General features: G+C 42.5%; 1 long non-coding RNA gene across 3 annotated transcripts in view; it reads left to right on the top strand.

Annotated features, from left to right (window-relative positions):
- The window catches only part of LOC141131714 (uncharacterized), an 85,899-nt gene that overhangs the window by 17,506 nt on the left and 51,925 nt on the right, over positions 1-16,468 (top strand). The window contains exon 3 of one of the 3 annotated variants that reach the window (XR_012242807.1): positions 11,228-11,318. The exons of the other annotated variants lie outside the window; for them this stretch is intronic. This is a non-coding gene — a long non-coding RNA (uncharacterized lncRNA). The remainder of the gene's footprint in view (positions 1-11,227; positions 11,319-16,468) is intronic. 3 annotated transcript variants of the gene reach the window in all.

Consider the following 16,468-nt stretch of genomic DNA (forward strand, 5'->3'; position numbering starts at 1 on the left):
TTACAGTGTTGTGGCACCACCACCACCACCCAAGGCCCATTTTTTCTGCCCCTGTTTAACAGGGGCATGTAATTAAAATTATTGATATAATATTTCAACGCAGGGCCCGTTCCTGCACCCAGCAAGATTAACTGTGAGGGCTTACAATGTTCTGGTACCACCACCACCAAAGGCCAAATTTTTCTGCCCCTGTTTAACAGGGGCATGTAATTACAATTTTTGATATAGCATTTCACAGCAGGGCCCATTCCTGCACTTACAGTGTTCTGGTACCACCAACACCTAAGGCCCAATTTTCTGCAGAGTATATAGGGCAGGCCGTATAGTATATATACTGCTGTTCATAGCATATAGTGCCTGGAGGCCTGGGGGACCCCCACACCATTTTTTTTTAATGTTGGTGCGGGGTTCCCCTTAATATCCATACCAGACCCAAAGGGCCTGGTAATGGACTGGGGGGGACCCATGCTGTTTTTTTCAAAGATTTTTATCTATATTACCGAGACCCGGCAATACATTACAGCCGCGAGCAGTTTTAAATACTATAGACACCCCCAGGCGCGATATTTAAAGGAATATTTCTTTTTTATTGTTTCACTTTAAGCATTATTAAAATCCCTGCTCCCCAGAAAAAACGTAAGTTTTCAAAACGTTTTTTTGCATTGATACATGTCCCCTGGGGCAGGACCCAGGTCCCCAAACACTTTCTATGGCAATAACTTGCATACAAGCCTTTAAAATGAGTACTTTTGATTTTTCACGTTCGTGTCCCATAGACTTTAATGGTGTTCGTGTGTTCAAACAAATTTTTTGCCTGTTTGCATGTTCTGCTGCGGACCGAACCATGGGGGGGGGGGTTCAGCTCATCCCTAGTTGTCATGATTGTCGATGGATCTACATTGCTGACGGTCATGATTGACAATAGATTTGCATCAGGGGACACTACTTAAGTTTTCTCTTTTGACTTTTTTTTGGAAATTAGTAAAACAGGATACTAATGTACCCATACTAATTTACTTGGGGGTGGATATCTTGAAGCCCTTTTATTTTTCACCCCCCCCCATATCTTCTTGGGAGACTGGATGAGAAGAAGAGGTCCTTGTCCCTCAATATATAGAAAAGGTGTCTTGTAATGGGGAAGGCTTGACTGCTGTCTATTAAAGTGGTTCTAAAGGCAGAAGGTTTATTTATCTTAATGCATTCTATGCATTAACCACCTCGGACCATTTGGCTGGCAAAAGACCAGAGCACTTTTTGCGATTGGGCACTGCGCCGCTTTAACTGACAATTGCACGGTCATGCAACGTGGCTCCTAAACAAAATTGACGTCCTTTTTTCCTAACAAATAGAGCTTTCTTTTGGTGGTATTTGATCACCTCTGCGTTTTTTATTTTTTGCGATATAAACAAAAAAATAGCGACAATTTTGAAAAACGCATTTTTTTTTACTTTTTGCTATAATAAATATCCCCAAAAAATATATAAAAAACATTTTTTTTTTTCCTCATTTCAGGCCGATATGTATTCTTCTACATATTTTTGGTAAAAAAAATCACAATAAGCCTTTATTGATTGGTTTGCGCAAAAGTTATAGTGTCTACAAAATAGGGGATAGTTTTATGGCATTTTTATTAATAATTTTTTTTTTACTAGTAATGGCGGCTATCAGAAATTTTTATCGTGACTGCGACATTATGTCGGACAGATCAGACACTTTTGGTGCTATTTTGGGACCATTCACATTTATACAGCGATCAGTGCGATTAAAAATGCATTGATTACTGTGTAAATGTGACTGGCAGTGAAGGGGTTAACCACTAGGGGGCGCTATAGGGGTTAAGTGTGTCCTAGGGAGTGATTCTAACTGAGGGGGGATGGGCTATGTGTGACATGACACTGATCACCGCTCCCGATTACAGGGAGCTGCGATCAGTGTCCTGTTGCTAGGAAGAATGGGGAAATGCTTGTTTACATCAGCATTTCCCCGTTCTTCCTCTCCGTGAGATCACACTCATGGAGCTCGCGGCATGCTCGCAAGCCGCTTCTTAAAGGGCAATGTACAGGTACGTTAATATGCCTGTACGTGCCCTTCTGCCAACGTATATCGGCGTGAGCCGGTCGGCAAGGGCTTAAGATAAAAAGCCTTCTGTGTGCAGCAGCCCCCTTACTCAGCACCCCTGATCCTTACCTGAGCCCCAAGTTGCACGAGAGATTCGGCTGTCTGGGACACTCCCTACTGATTGTCTGAGACACACAGCAGGTGTCATTGGCTCCCGTTGCTGTCAATCAAAGTCAGTGAGCCACTGAGGAGAGAGAGGGGCGGGGCCAAAGCACATCTCCATGTCTGAATGGACTCACAGAGCAGCGTCTTGGCTCGGGTGCCCCCATAGCAAGCTGCTTGCTGTGGGGGAACTCGGCAGGAGGGAATGGCCAGGAGTGCCGGAGAGGGACCCAAAAGAGAAGGATCTGGGCTGCTCTGTGCAAAACCATTACACATAGAAGGTAAGTATAACATATTTGTTATTTCTAAACAAAAAAAAAAACAAGACTTTAGTATCGCCTTAAAAAATGGGGGAGGGGGCAATGTTGCCCTGCCTCTACTTCCATAACAGATGACAGAATCCACAACACTGCTAGAATGTCAGCATACAGCTGGGGATCCTAGATGACATAATTCCATGTATGGTGGATCAACACCATCTGGCAGTTCACCACTTTTAATCAGAATTCATCTTTCACTAATTTATTGTCAGTGTAATTTAAAGTGGTAGTAAATCCTGGATTTGTATTTTTAACCTACAGGTAAGTTTATAATAAAGAATACCTGTAGGTAAAATGAATGTCTCCTAAATGTGTACTGTTTAGGAGATATCCTTGCGAGCAGCAGCTAGTGACATCACCGGTGCATGTACTCTAAAGGAACCGCATACCTGGGCTGTTGCTTCAGAGCTGTGTGCCACAGCCAAGACTCCCGCATGCGCGGGAGTGATGTCATTGCGGAACGGCCAATCAGATGCCCGGTGTCCCCTAACCCGGAATGAACACTGTGTGAAGATGGAAGCCTCTGCAGTGGTGACAGCGCGCTGCTGGAGGGAATCATTTTAAGGTAAGTCCTTCCTAATGTGATAACATGCAGTGCATACTAGCACATTATGTTACTGCCTTGCAGGTGGAAATAGTTTTTTTCTTACCTTATTACAGAGTTTACTATCGCTTTAAACCTGGTTGGTTGTTACATGCTTCTGCATTTTGTGATCAACTAACACTGCTTATACTGCCTTATTAAAAAAATCTAATGTAGTTATTAATTACATTAATTTTAGGACAGTATTAAGGGAAAAATTAAAACAGTAAGGCCACTTTCACACTGAGGCACTTTACAGGCACTTTACACTTTACAAGTCCTATGGACTTTTGCACCATAGGACTTTTGTTGCCGGAAAGTTTGCCTGTTTGCACAGCCAACATTTGTCCGATGGAAAACGAAAAAGTTTGTCCGATGGAGCGTACACACGGTCGGATGTTGCCTTAAAACAGCTAATTTGCATGTTTGTTGTCAAAAAGTCCTATCGTGTGTATGGGCCTTTTTTCTCCTTTTCTTTGGGACAAATCAGTACCCCCTTCATATGACTAAAAGCCCGTACACAAGATCAGACTTTTATGACAACAAACATGCAAATTAGCTGTTTTAAGGCAACATCCGACCGTGTGTACGCTCCATCAGACAAACTTTTTCGGTTTTCATGGGACTTTTGTTGGCTGTACGAACGGACAAACTTTCCGGCAACAAAAGTCCGATGGAGCAAAGAACGATCGCGTGTACACAAAACCATCGGACTTTTGTACAAACTACAAACATGCATGCTCAGAACCAATGCAAAAGATCAGACAACAATACAGAAGTTGACCAAAGGGTGGCGCCGGAGAATTGAACGTTCTCTTTTTGAAGTGTCATCAGTACATTGAAACGTCACTACGTTCATGTTTGTTGCAGAAAAAGTCCTGCCGTGTGTATGCTTAATTAGTTTACAGCCAACGCCCTTTGTACAAAAATCCACGGGAAAGTTTGTACAAAGTACGATCGTGTGTATGAGGCTAAAGATTGTGATTCATGGTAATCATCTCGCCGACATAAAATACTTGCTTTGGAATGGGAGGTACCCTGATCCAGCTTTTGAGTGTCCTACTTGTAGGCTCGGAGAGCATCCATACTATTGTGATGTTTACTATGGACCTATTTCCTGATCTGGGTGATGAAAATCTGTGATATGTACTATTCGTGCCTTATCTGTAGATCAACTTTGGTAATATCTTTCACCAACGGGACTACTATAAATATTCTTTACCTAAAGAATGACCACTTCTTTTGTCATGGTTGTAACAGTTTAATAAACATTTTGAAATAAAAGATATAGTGTATTCCTACAGCTTTAACTCTTTAGGACCAGTGCAGACATTTTTGAGGGTTTCAGTGGCTGTAGCTGCTAAAGGGCTAAACAGGGCCCAACCTGCTAACCTTTTTTCCTGCTTTTGTTAAATTCGCTATGCATATAAGATGTTGATTGATAGATATGTATTGAGAGCAGGAGAACCCCCAAAAGTTTTTATGTTCACAGCAATTCATTTCGGCATATTTATGAATATTGGACGTGATATTCACCAAACATTCACAGGTGATTTATCATTTCCTGTTGTTTAGAGCTTATGCACACTGCAGCTAAAAAAAAGCTGCTTTTACAGGCATTTGAGCTCTTATTTTTCTGCCCCTATATGCAAAGAGTTACCTGTTTTGTGAATGTCACATTTTCTGCTTCATAAATATGCCCTATGATGTATGTTCACTGACATCATATTAAACTGAAGTTTAAATGTCCATGCCACCACCAAAGATCCTGCATAAATACAAAGCTGCATCACTCAAACGTATCCATTTTATTAAATGCACAAGAACACAACATGACTAAATATAATGTAAATCCTAGCCTGAAAGTCAAGATTACATGTACAGTATAAAAAGACTCAACCCTAAACTATAAAAATATCTAAAAACGGCTCATTCATAAAAATTCCTCCTATATAGGGAAACATATTAATAAATTAACAATTACATACAATTGTGAAGTAATGAGCACAACAGACACCAAATATTTTATATACTAAATAATAATCATAAAAAAATGGAACCTCTCAGGTGTTCTAAAACAGACCACCTTCCTGAGGAAAGATTTTGATCTAACCACACACATAAACATACTGTATATAACAAATAATTGTAAAACAGATCAGCATAATTTATTTGTAAATTATTTATTATGGGATATATTATTTATCATGAGATAAATGTATTTATAATACATTTATCATTAAATTATATAAAAGACATTATGTAAATGCCACAGCCATATGCATATGCAAGAAATTATAAAATACAAATATGAAAAAATGAGATTTGAAATACAAAATACATGTGTTGACTTATAGCAACTATATCAATGAGTCCTTAGTATGCTGCAAGAAAAATAAAGGGGAAAATATAAGTATTATCCTATAGTAACTACCTCTATAAACCCCTGTACTGTACACACTAAAAATGAACCTCTAAGGTGCTATGAGATGGACGCTTAATCACAGAACTCCGTCCCGCTTCGTCCATTCGGCATTCTCAGCAGCGTGCAGTATCACCCCAGAGAAGCCAGCATGGGACTGGGACAATTTAGACACCCATGGGAACTGTTTCATGCCAGTGGGGTCAGCTAGACGTGACTTACGGACACGATTTGAAGCACTTCTAGGGGCGAAAAAAGAATTCAAGATGGTGGTGGAACAGCCGCTCCATGAGGCAGCTCACACAGGGTTCGATGTCTCATCTCCCTAGCGGGACTCACTGCAAGAAGAGGTATGTGGAGGGGCCCCCATTATCACATCACTCGGGGGCCCGACATCACCAGCTTGCATGGTGTCCCTAATCAACCAGACACTTGATGACATGCTCATGTCCCCCTCAGCTGCGGCCTCACCGAGGCCTAATGTGACTTATCAGGGTATGGGGCTAAACACCCCACAGCCACATGATATCTCCCTCATGTTCACTAAATTTGCAGAGATGCTGGACAGGGGCCTAGCTCAGACCACAGCCAGAATTACTTCTCACATTAAAATGGATCTCCAACTTTTGGGCTCTCGCATTGAAACCATTGAAAACAGAGTAGATGTCACAATAGACCGTGTTAACCAGAACCCAGACCATATCCAAGGTTTACAATTAGAAGGGGCCATGGCCAAAATTGATGACCTTGAAAACAGGTCGATACGGCTCAACTTTAGAATCAGGGGCCTGCCCGAGACCATTATGGATATACCGGAAGCAGTGAACTCCCTCATTAAGAGCCTTATTTGAGACATCCGAGCCCACATGTCAGATCACCTGGGACCAGGCGACACATGCACTCTGTAAGAGTCGGAAGTGCACCGCTAAGGTAGTGGACCCTAGGACTGACTGCTGCGGATTGAACCCTGGAAGGTTCAGGAAGCAGGTCTACAGGATAACTAACATGGATCTCAGTGAGAACTAAAGCATAGATTCCCCAGGGCGCAGAGTCTAAGAGCCAGCGGGTGTTCACCAGAGCCTCTAGTGGTGAGGATGGACTGCGCTGCAGTCTGGCTCCAGGTCGTGGCCCCCAGGGTCTCACAGCTCACGCTCACTGTAGACTACAGGAGAAGAGGAAGGAGGCAGCAGGCTGGAACGACAGGGAAGTAAGGGGTAAGCTAAAGGTCAGGGCGACTAGCAGACAAGGATAAACATAACACGCCAAAGGTCAGGGTAACAAGCAGACAGGGAGAGTCGAGAACAGGCCAAAGTCGGTAACAGGAATCAGACGTAGGAAACACAGCAAGTACACACGGAGGCTAACACACAATGGTTGATCAGCACTGCTGGCTTGCAGTGCACAGGTTAATATAGGGTTCCCTGATAGGGCCTGGGGTGGGGCCATGCTTAGAGGAGATTGTTATAAAACCAGTCAGGTGGGAGGCAGCTGGTCTTTAGAGATGAACACATGGAGACAGGTAAGCTGACAGAGAAAACTATTGCATAACCATGACAGTACCCCCCCTCTTATGAGGCCTCCCCCGCCTGGGCCCTGGCTTAAAGGGAGACTCCAGATGAAACCTCCTCAACAGACGAGGCGCAAAGATCTCAGATGCAGTGATCCAAGACCTCTCCTCAGGACCAAACCCTTCCCAATGTACGAGGTACTGAAGAATGCCTCTACGGCGCCGGGAATTGAGAACTTGACTAACCTTGTAATTTAGATTATCCTCAGAGACCGAAACCGAGGTAGGGAGAGGACAAGAGGACTAATTGAGGGCTAAAGGCTTCTTAGGAATGGGTAAAGGCATAAGAAGACCATCAGGAGTCTGAGCAGGGTCCCCCAGACCCTTAAAGATTAGCTGGACATCCAACACAGGATCATGAGACCAGGTTGGTTAGAAAGTGATGTGTCACAGAAGTCAAGCTGGATAGCTTCACTGGGCATAGGCTGAACTGGTGCAGAGGCCGACTGAACAGCATTGCCAGGTGCAGCGACCACCAAAATCGCATCACAGGGCGTAGTGACTGTGGAACTGGTAGACGAGTCATCCTGGGTGTGCGTCCAAGGGGGTCCAGGAACAAGCAAAGGTAAATAACCATGCAAACTGGAGTGAATGATCGGCTCAAGTTCACAGGTGGGCTTCTCATCCAGAATGCCACATGACCCAGAGAGTGCCTTAGCCCGGCTATTGCAGGAGACATTCCAGAAATCGCTATATGCAGCGGGAAGAGCAGAAGATACTGGGATGGTGGCAACAGGAAGTTTCTCTTTTGGGGTAACCTTGAGTAGGCAGGAAGAGGAACAGGAGGAACCCCAAGCCAGGATCTGTCCAGCAGTCCAGTCAATGTGTGGAGAATGGAACCGTAACCAAGGAAGACCTAATATGATAGGAGATGAAGCTTTAGGTAAGACAAGGAAGGATATCCACTCCTGGTGGAGTGTCCCTACCGACATCTTAACAGGGAGGGTCTGGAAGCGGATAGGACCCCCTGGGAGAACAGTGCTATCAATCGCCAAGACCACCAATGGCATTGAAAGGGGCAAAAGGGTAAGTCTCATGGAAGATGCAGTTTCCCAATCCATGAAATTGCCAGCGGCTCCAGAATCCAGATGTGCCAAGACCGAACGAGAGGAAGCGCCGACATGAAGGAACACAGAAAGAAGAAGCCGAGAAGGTGAAGGTGATATTTCAGGGTCTAATACTCCACCTTCCAGATGTATTAGCCCAGATCGTTTTTCCAGGGGAAGAGAATAAGTGTCACGAAAATGACCTTTGGCCCCACAATAGAGGCACAGGCCCAGAGTTCTGCACCTAGTGCGTTCTTCACGAGACAACTTGGTCCAGCCCAGCTGCATAGGTTCCTCAGCGGGCAGGGGGTGCTCCTCGGATCGAAGAGAAGGGACTGGGAGCTCAAGCTGCCTAAGGAACGGGGAGTGCTGGCGTCTTTTTTTCAGGGCCCTCTCCTAAAAGCGAATATCGATCTGGTTACACAAGGTGATGACACCGTCCAGATCAGCAGGCAGGGATCCTCCTGCTAATTCATCCTTCACTCTATCAGAGAGGCCATGTAAAAAGGTTGCAACTAGGGCCTCATTATTCCAGCTTAATTCAGCTGTGAGGATACGGAACTGTAGAGCATACTGTCCCACAGAAGCGGACTCTTGACGGAGACGTAAAAGAGCGCTAGCCGCTGAGGAGACACGACCCGGTTCCTCGAAGATATTCCAAAAAAGTTTCAAGAAATCAGACAGGCTAGAAACCACTGGATCATTCAGTTCCCACAAAGGGGCAGCCCAAGCTAGTGCCTCGCCGGAAAGGAGGGATATAATATAGGCTACTTTCGCCTGATCGGACAGGAAGTTTTGGGGCTGAAGTTCAAAATGAATCGTGCACTGGCTAAGGAAACCCCTGCAAGCCTTGGAGTCCCCAGAGAAATGGGCCGGAGCTGGCAGTTGTAATGAATGTGTGGCTGCGACTGGTGCAGCAGCAGATAGCGGTTGAGGCTGTTGAACCGGGGGTCCTAATGAGGCCTGAACCTGTTCAAAACGGGATGCCAAATCCTGAAGGAATCGCATCACTTGGGTCTGATGCGATTCCTGGGTCTCAAATCTGCGAACTAAGCCCTGCAACGGATCATCTGCGGGTAGCGGCACATCAGCCGGGTCCATGGCTGATCAAACTGTCAGATCACCTGGGACCAGGTGACAGATGCACTCTGTAGGAGTTGGAAGATTCCCTAGGGTGCGGAGTCTAAGAGCCAGCGGGTGTTCACCAGAGCCTCTAGTGGTGAGGATGGACTGTGCTGCAGTCTGGCTCCAGGTCGTGGCCCCCAGGGTCTCACAGCTCACGCTCACTGTAGACTACAGGATAAGAGGAAGGAGGCAGCAGGCTGGAACGACAGGGAAGTAAGAAGTAAGCTAAAGGTCAGGGCGACTAGCAGACAAGGATAAACATAACACGCCAAAGGTCAGGGTAACAAGCAGACAGGGAGAGTCGAGAACAGGCCAAAGTCAGTAACAGGAATCAGACGTAGGAAACACAGCAAGTACACACGGAGGCTAACACACAATGGTTGATCAGCACTGCTGGCTTGCAGTGCACAGGTTAATATAGGGTTCCCTGATAGGGCCTGGGGTGGGGCCATGCTTAGAGGAGAGATTATAAAACCAGTCAGGTGAGAGGCAGCTGGTCTTTAGAGATGAACACATGGAGACAGGTAAGCTGACAGAGAAAACGATTGCATAACCATGACACCACAAACTGGTGCTTGATTGGGCCCACAGGGCCCTGGGACCCCCCCCCCCCGACCTGATGCCTCGTGACATTGTGGTCAAGCCACACTATTATAGTGTTAAAGAGGAAGTCATGAAAAGGGCATGCTCCACTCCACAAATCGAGATTATGGGTCTTCCAAACTCCACCTACACGATTCAGAGAAGGCGAGCACTCAAACCCTTCTGACAGCGCTGACACAGAAGAACATCAAATACTGGTGGCTTTTTTCCTTCAGGCTGAAGTTCAAGTGTAACAATAAGCCCTTCAGATTTTCTACGTTTATGGAAGGAGAGAATCTTCTACAGAATCTCCAGAGATCCACCCGCAGTCTTCAACCTCAAGTCTGACCAAACGACCACCCCGTCTAGCCCACTCACCCTTTTGTGGCAGAAGCCTAAAACCAAAAAAGCCAAATAAGGACTACCCCCCTGAATTGGAGTAATTTCGCACTTAACTCTTTTAACCCCCATTCTTAGGGCTAGGTTCCTACAGACCTTCCGGCATTAATGCCCTCCTGGATCTATGAACCCATTGATCTCACGGAGATCCTGTTCCACCTTTATAACAAGCCCATTCCCTTCAACTTTTCACACTACTTTTATAATAACTGGTTATAACTAACCCCTCTACTTATATTCTTCTTCATCGGACACGGATTACCTCAGGGCCCACCTGGATCTACTGAATCAAGCCTTGGCCCATTCACTAAAGAGCAACTTCCCCTCCCCTTTATATAATTCTGGCCTACCACGAAACCGTGGACTATTTGACTTTATTGGGTCCGATTATCCCCCTAGTCATGTATGCTGTTATCACAGTTTTCCAGGGGACACTCACAATCCTAGCCCCCCCCCCCAACAGTAACTATGTGGTAGATTAGCTATTAGGGCCTCATAACCTTCGCACGCTGGTGCTCAATTTGTTCCCACCCCACATCACTCCCTGGAATTCTGAGTCCCCTATACCCCTTTAGAGGGATCAACCCCTCTCTAATAGAATTTTTTCCCTTCTTTCCAGAATCCCCAGCATTTATCACACCTGCCTTAGCTTAACCTCCATTGAATTTTCATTGAAAGTTACAGTTGTTGAGGGTGATGCCTCAAGGTTTATACAAGTTTTATTGTTCTACATTAGGGAGTGCTGTGGACAGAGCAGTACTAGTGCACCTCCTCCTGTACTCAGAGACGCAGATTTTTCTCTCTCCTGGTCAGTATCCCCCCACTGGTGGGGGGGAACCATTTTTGTCTCTCAGGGTATAGTGGACATACTCTACTCCTACCCTTGGGGATCTCTCTTATTCTTTCTCTCACTTGTCTTCTATCTGTTTCTACTGTTTTGTACTAACTTTTCTATTTTCTTAGTGATGTTTGTGCTCTCGCGACTCTGCAGGATCCTGGACGGTGTTACAATGGACTTACACTCCCGGACTCTGGATTATCCACCAGGCTGAAGGTAGGTGATTGGGGATCATTGGCACTCCCTCCTAGACTGCTCCATGGCTGACCTTAACACACCTAGACTCTCCTTGTGCATTGCATCACACAATGTTCAAGCAATTAACTCATCTATTAAACGCCAGAAGATCTTACAGTACTACCATGACCAAAAAATAGACATATTGTTTCTTCAAGAAACAAATTTTCCAAAATCCTATTCCCCCTCTTTCATTCACTCTAAATTTCCCAAGTTCTACCTGGCAAATGCTCAAAAATAAATATAAAAATAAATATAAATAAAAATAAAATAAATAAAAATAAAATAAATTAAAATTAAATTAAAATAAAATAAAATAAAATAAAATAAAAATAAAAATAAAATTTCACAGGTTTACCTGGCAAATGCTGACAACAAAACTAAAGGGGTAGGCATATTTTTTTCCCGCATTTCTCAGTTCTCATTCCTTTCTGAATTTAAGGATCCAGAAGGTAGATTTCTACTCTTTAAAGGTCTCATTGACAACCAGCTCTACTCCTTCAAATCATACTATGCGCCAAATAGGGGGTCAATCAAAATTTTTTAATGCCCTTTTTTTCAAACCCACTTACTGAAGACTTGGTCATCTATGGAGGGGACTCTAATATAGCTTTTGATACAGGATTAGATAAAACCCGCCCTCAGGGAAGGGATCGTATCCATCCCACCAGGCAGAGCCTTAATGTGGCTAAACAAATTTACTAACAGGGGTTGGTTGATTATTGGAGGGAAATGAACCCAACTACACGGGACTATACACACTTCTCTAGTCCCCACAATACCTTTGCTAGAATAGACCACTTCTTTATTTTGACAAGTCATATCCTGTTGGTGACTAAATCCCTCATAAAAGACTACTCCTTTCTCCTCCTAATAATAAGCAGACCAACAGAACGAAAAAGGGACAACTGGAGACTTAACACTTAGTAACCCTACCCATGTTTGTGAAATTGAAAAAGACGTACAGGAATATTTTCTATTGAATGATATAAATAACATTTCCCCAATCACTTTATGGGAGGCATACAAAGCCTCCATTAGGGGAAAACTCACCCAAATGGCCTCAAGGCTACCTAAAGCCTGCAAAGTAGATATTGAATGGTTAGAGAAGGAATTCTTACTTCTAAGCAAACAACACAAACGTAACTCTTCATCAGGTTCAGTGGAAAAACTAGAAGCGGCATGCACAGCCTCAAATCTAGCTCTCACTGCCATAGCCGAAAAAAGTTTGCATTGGGAAGGTGGCTGGTTTTATTACCAAAAAGATAAGACAGGCTCCTTGCTGGCGACTAGGCTGACCCCTAAAATAAGGACACAAACCTTACCTAAAAATAAATCTACGCAATGGTTCCCAAAACCCTCAGAAAATCATGGAAGCTTTTCATGACTTCGACCGAATCCTGTATAGTAGGGAAGGGAAAGATTCCCCAACTAGCTCAATTGACTCCTTTCTTAGTTCACTGAATATCCCCAAGATCAAGGACCACCACAGGGAACGGTTTGAGACACCGATCTCAGCAGAAGAAGTTTCACAGGTCATTAAAGATCTCAAAAGCAACTCGGCCCCCGGACCTGATGGCTTCTCAGTACCATATTACAAACACTTCTCCTCAATATTAGCTCCCTATTTGGCTTGATTTTTCCTTGTCAAAAGAAGTTTATTGAGTATACAATGTTATAAAGATACATAAAGTAAGTTTACAAGGATCTATAAAGTAAGCTCATTGTTTTACAGTAGGGTTTATATAGGTAAATATCATGAAATTTCAAATATTAAACATTGGGTTCACGTAAACCTAAATTAAAGATATATATCATTTCCTTAGTTACTTTTGTAGGTATTTAAATGATTTATACCTACTATACATATTGTTTACAAGTAGAGTGTATATAGGTCAAATAAATTCTGATAATGAGCTTTAATCGTTAGGTGGAGAAAAGGAAAGAGAAAGAAGAAAAAGGGTTGAAAGGTAGAGGTATGGTCCACAAGGTTGTCCCGCTCGTCAGTTTATTATTCTTTTTAGTTCTCTTTGAAGCCTTAGAATGGGTGTCTCTGTAAGTCATTTAATCTGTTACCATGGCAACAGGACAGAGTCATTGAAGTTTGACAGGAACTGTTGTTTTATCCAAGGATGCCAAAGTTTTTCAAATTTTGGAATTTGATTTTGATCGATGGCTACCATCTTAGCATGGGACATTGTATTATTCATTCTGTGAATTGTTTCTGCTAGTACCAATGTAGGAGATTTCCATGCCTTGGCCACTGTTTGTTTTGCAGCCGTTATTAGTTGGATCATAAGTTTGAATTGAGAGAGTGTTAACCATTCCGGTTTTAGATTAAGTAAAGTTAAATATGGATCTGGTTGTATTATTTTTTTAAATATTTTAGATGCAATCACGAAGACTTCCTTCCAGAAGGTTTGGATTACTGGGCACGTCCACCATATGTGTAAATATGTGCCTATTTCTTGGCATCCTCGAAAACAAAGAGCTGAGGTATTAGGTGAATATTTTGCCACTCTAGCGGGTACAAGGTACCAGCGAGTTAGGACTTTATAATTTGTCTCCAGTGCTAAGATGTTGGGTGAAGATGACTTAGATGTGAGCCATATGTTAGACCAGTCCGTGTCTTCTAAAGTTCGTCCCAGGTCCTCCTCCCACCTCTGAATGTAAGAGGGTCTATTAAGATTTGCTACTCCATATAATTGATTATAAAGTGATGAAATTGTACCTTTAGCAAATGGATCTTTTGTACAGATTGATTCAAAAATGGATAATTGGGATAATGGTGTATCCCCCTTTAGGAATGGTGTATAGAAATTTTTGATTTGGAGATATCTAAATATCTCAGAGTTTGGTAGATCATATTTTTCTCTAAGCGATGGGAATGAAAGGAATGATTTAGATGCTATGAAGTCATTTAGTGTCTGAATGCCTGATGTTGTCCAAGCTTTAAAAGAATTTGGGTAGATCCATGCCGGATAAAAGGCCGGATTTCTGATAAAAGAAAGGAGAGGATTGTGTGGAGATTGTAACTGATATTTGGTTTTTAGTTTATCCCAGATAGATAAGAAGTGTTTAGTTATGGGATTATGAATTTTAAAGCGGTCTTTAGGATCAAGCCATAATAAATTTGATATTAATAGAGGGTCATTTTCTGAAGCCTCTATAAATACCCATAATGGGATTTCCTGTTTTGCATGGTATTTGGACAGACTGGCCAAATGTGCTGCTCTGTAGTAGTTAGTAAAATTAGGGTATCCCAGGCCTCCTTTATTTTTGGGAAGATGTAGTGTGTGTATAGGTATACGTGGTTTAGAAGAGCCCCATATAAACGAAGTTGCTCTTTTTTGTACTATTCTCAAAAAATAGGAAGGAATTGGAATAGGGAGGACTCTGAATAGATAAAGCAATTTGGGTAGAATAGTCATTTTGATTGCATTAATCTTCCCTATCCAGGATAAAGGAAGTTGCGACCATTGTTTTATTAGATTTGTGATCTGTCTTAATACAGGAGGATAATTGGTTGAGAATAAGTCAGAATGAGATGCTGTTAAATGAATTCCAAGATAGGGGATTGATTTTTCTGCCCATGTGAATGGGAGTGCAGCCCTAGCCGGGATCAATTCCATGTTTGTGAGTGAAATATTAAGCACTAGGCATTTCTTAGGATTAATCATAAGGCCGGATAGGGCTGCAAATCCATCAAGAGCTGGTATTAAGTTAGGACCAGAGACCTGTGGTGATGATAGAAAAAGTAATATATCGTCTGCAAATATACATAATTTGTGTGTAATACCTCCTACTTCAATGCCAGTTATAGTTTGGTTTGTTCTGATGTATTGGGCCATGGGTTCGAGTATAAGGGCAAATAATAAGGGAGATAATGGGCAACCCTGTCGGGTACCTCTTTCGATATTAAAGGCTTCAGATTTGTATCCAGCATATTTTATATAGGCTTTGGGTTTATTATATAATGCTTTGATCCATGTTAAAAAGTGGGGTCCAAAACCCCATTTTTGTAATGAATATTGCATATATTGCCAGGATACTGTGTCAAATGCCCTCTTAATATCGAGAGATAGAAAACATAAAGGGATTTTCCGTTTTTTAGCAATATGTGCCAATAACACTGCCCTGCGTATATTATCGCCTGCCTGTCTATTTGGCATGAAGCCTACTTGATCTCTATGTATTAATTTTCCTATAATGCTATTGAGGCGTTTTGCTATTATTTTTGCTAATAATTTAATATCGAGGTTTAACAGAGAGATAGGCCGATAATTCACACAGGAAGTATCATCAGAAAGGGGTTTTGGGATCATACAAACAATTGCCATTAGTGTTTCTTGCCGAAAAGAATGTCCATCTAGAAGTTTGTTAAAAGTTTCAGTGAGAATGGGAGAGAGTATTTCTGAGAATGTTTTATAGTATAAAGCCGAGTAGCCGTCTGGGCCTGGTCTTTTGTTAAGTTTTAGGTCTTTTATGGCGTTAGCAACTTCATCTATAGTTATAGGCTCATCCAAACTGCTTTTTTGATTCTGAGATAACTCAGGTAAGGTTATTTTTGAGAAGAAGGATTCAGCCTCTGTAGGATTAAATTCATTGTTTGTCTTGTATAAAGTTGCGAGATGTGAGTGAAATTTATAGATTATTTTAACTGGATTACAAGTGTAAACATTTTTTGATAATTTCAAACGTACTGGTTTGAAAGATTTGTTAGTTGAATTTAATGCCCGAGCCAAATATGTACCTGGTTTGTTTGTATTCATGTAGAAATTGTGTTTGGAGCGTTTGAGGGATTTATCAACTGACTCAGTGAGAAATAGATCGTATTCCAATCTAGATTTTTCCAGATGAGATTTTGTACTCTGAGATGGATTATCTTGAAATGATATGTAGGCTGCATTAAAATTGAGTTCTAGTTTTTTTGCTAGATTTTGGCGTTCCCGTTTAAATAGTGCCATTTGTCTTTGTATTGTACCACGCAAGACAGGCTTATGAGCTTCCCACAGTGTTATTGGGGAGATGTCTGTTGTATTATTAATTGATATGTATTCCTTTAAAGCTTGTTCAATGGCCATCTGATGTAGTGGGTGTTTGAGCATTATGTCCGGTAAGTACCACGT

Source organism: Aquarana catesbeiana, linkage group LG03, assembly GCF_042186555.1.
Source record: "Aquarana catesbeiana isolate 2022-GZ linkage group LG03, ASM4218655v1, whole genome shotgun sequence".
Lineage (NCBI taxonomy): Eukaryota > Metazoa > Chordata > Amphibia > Anura > Ranidae > Aquarana > Aquarana catesbeiana.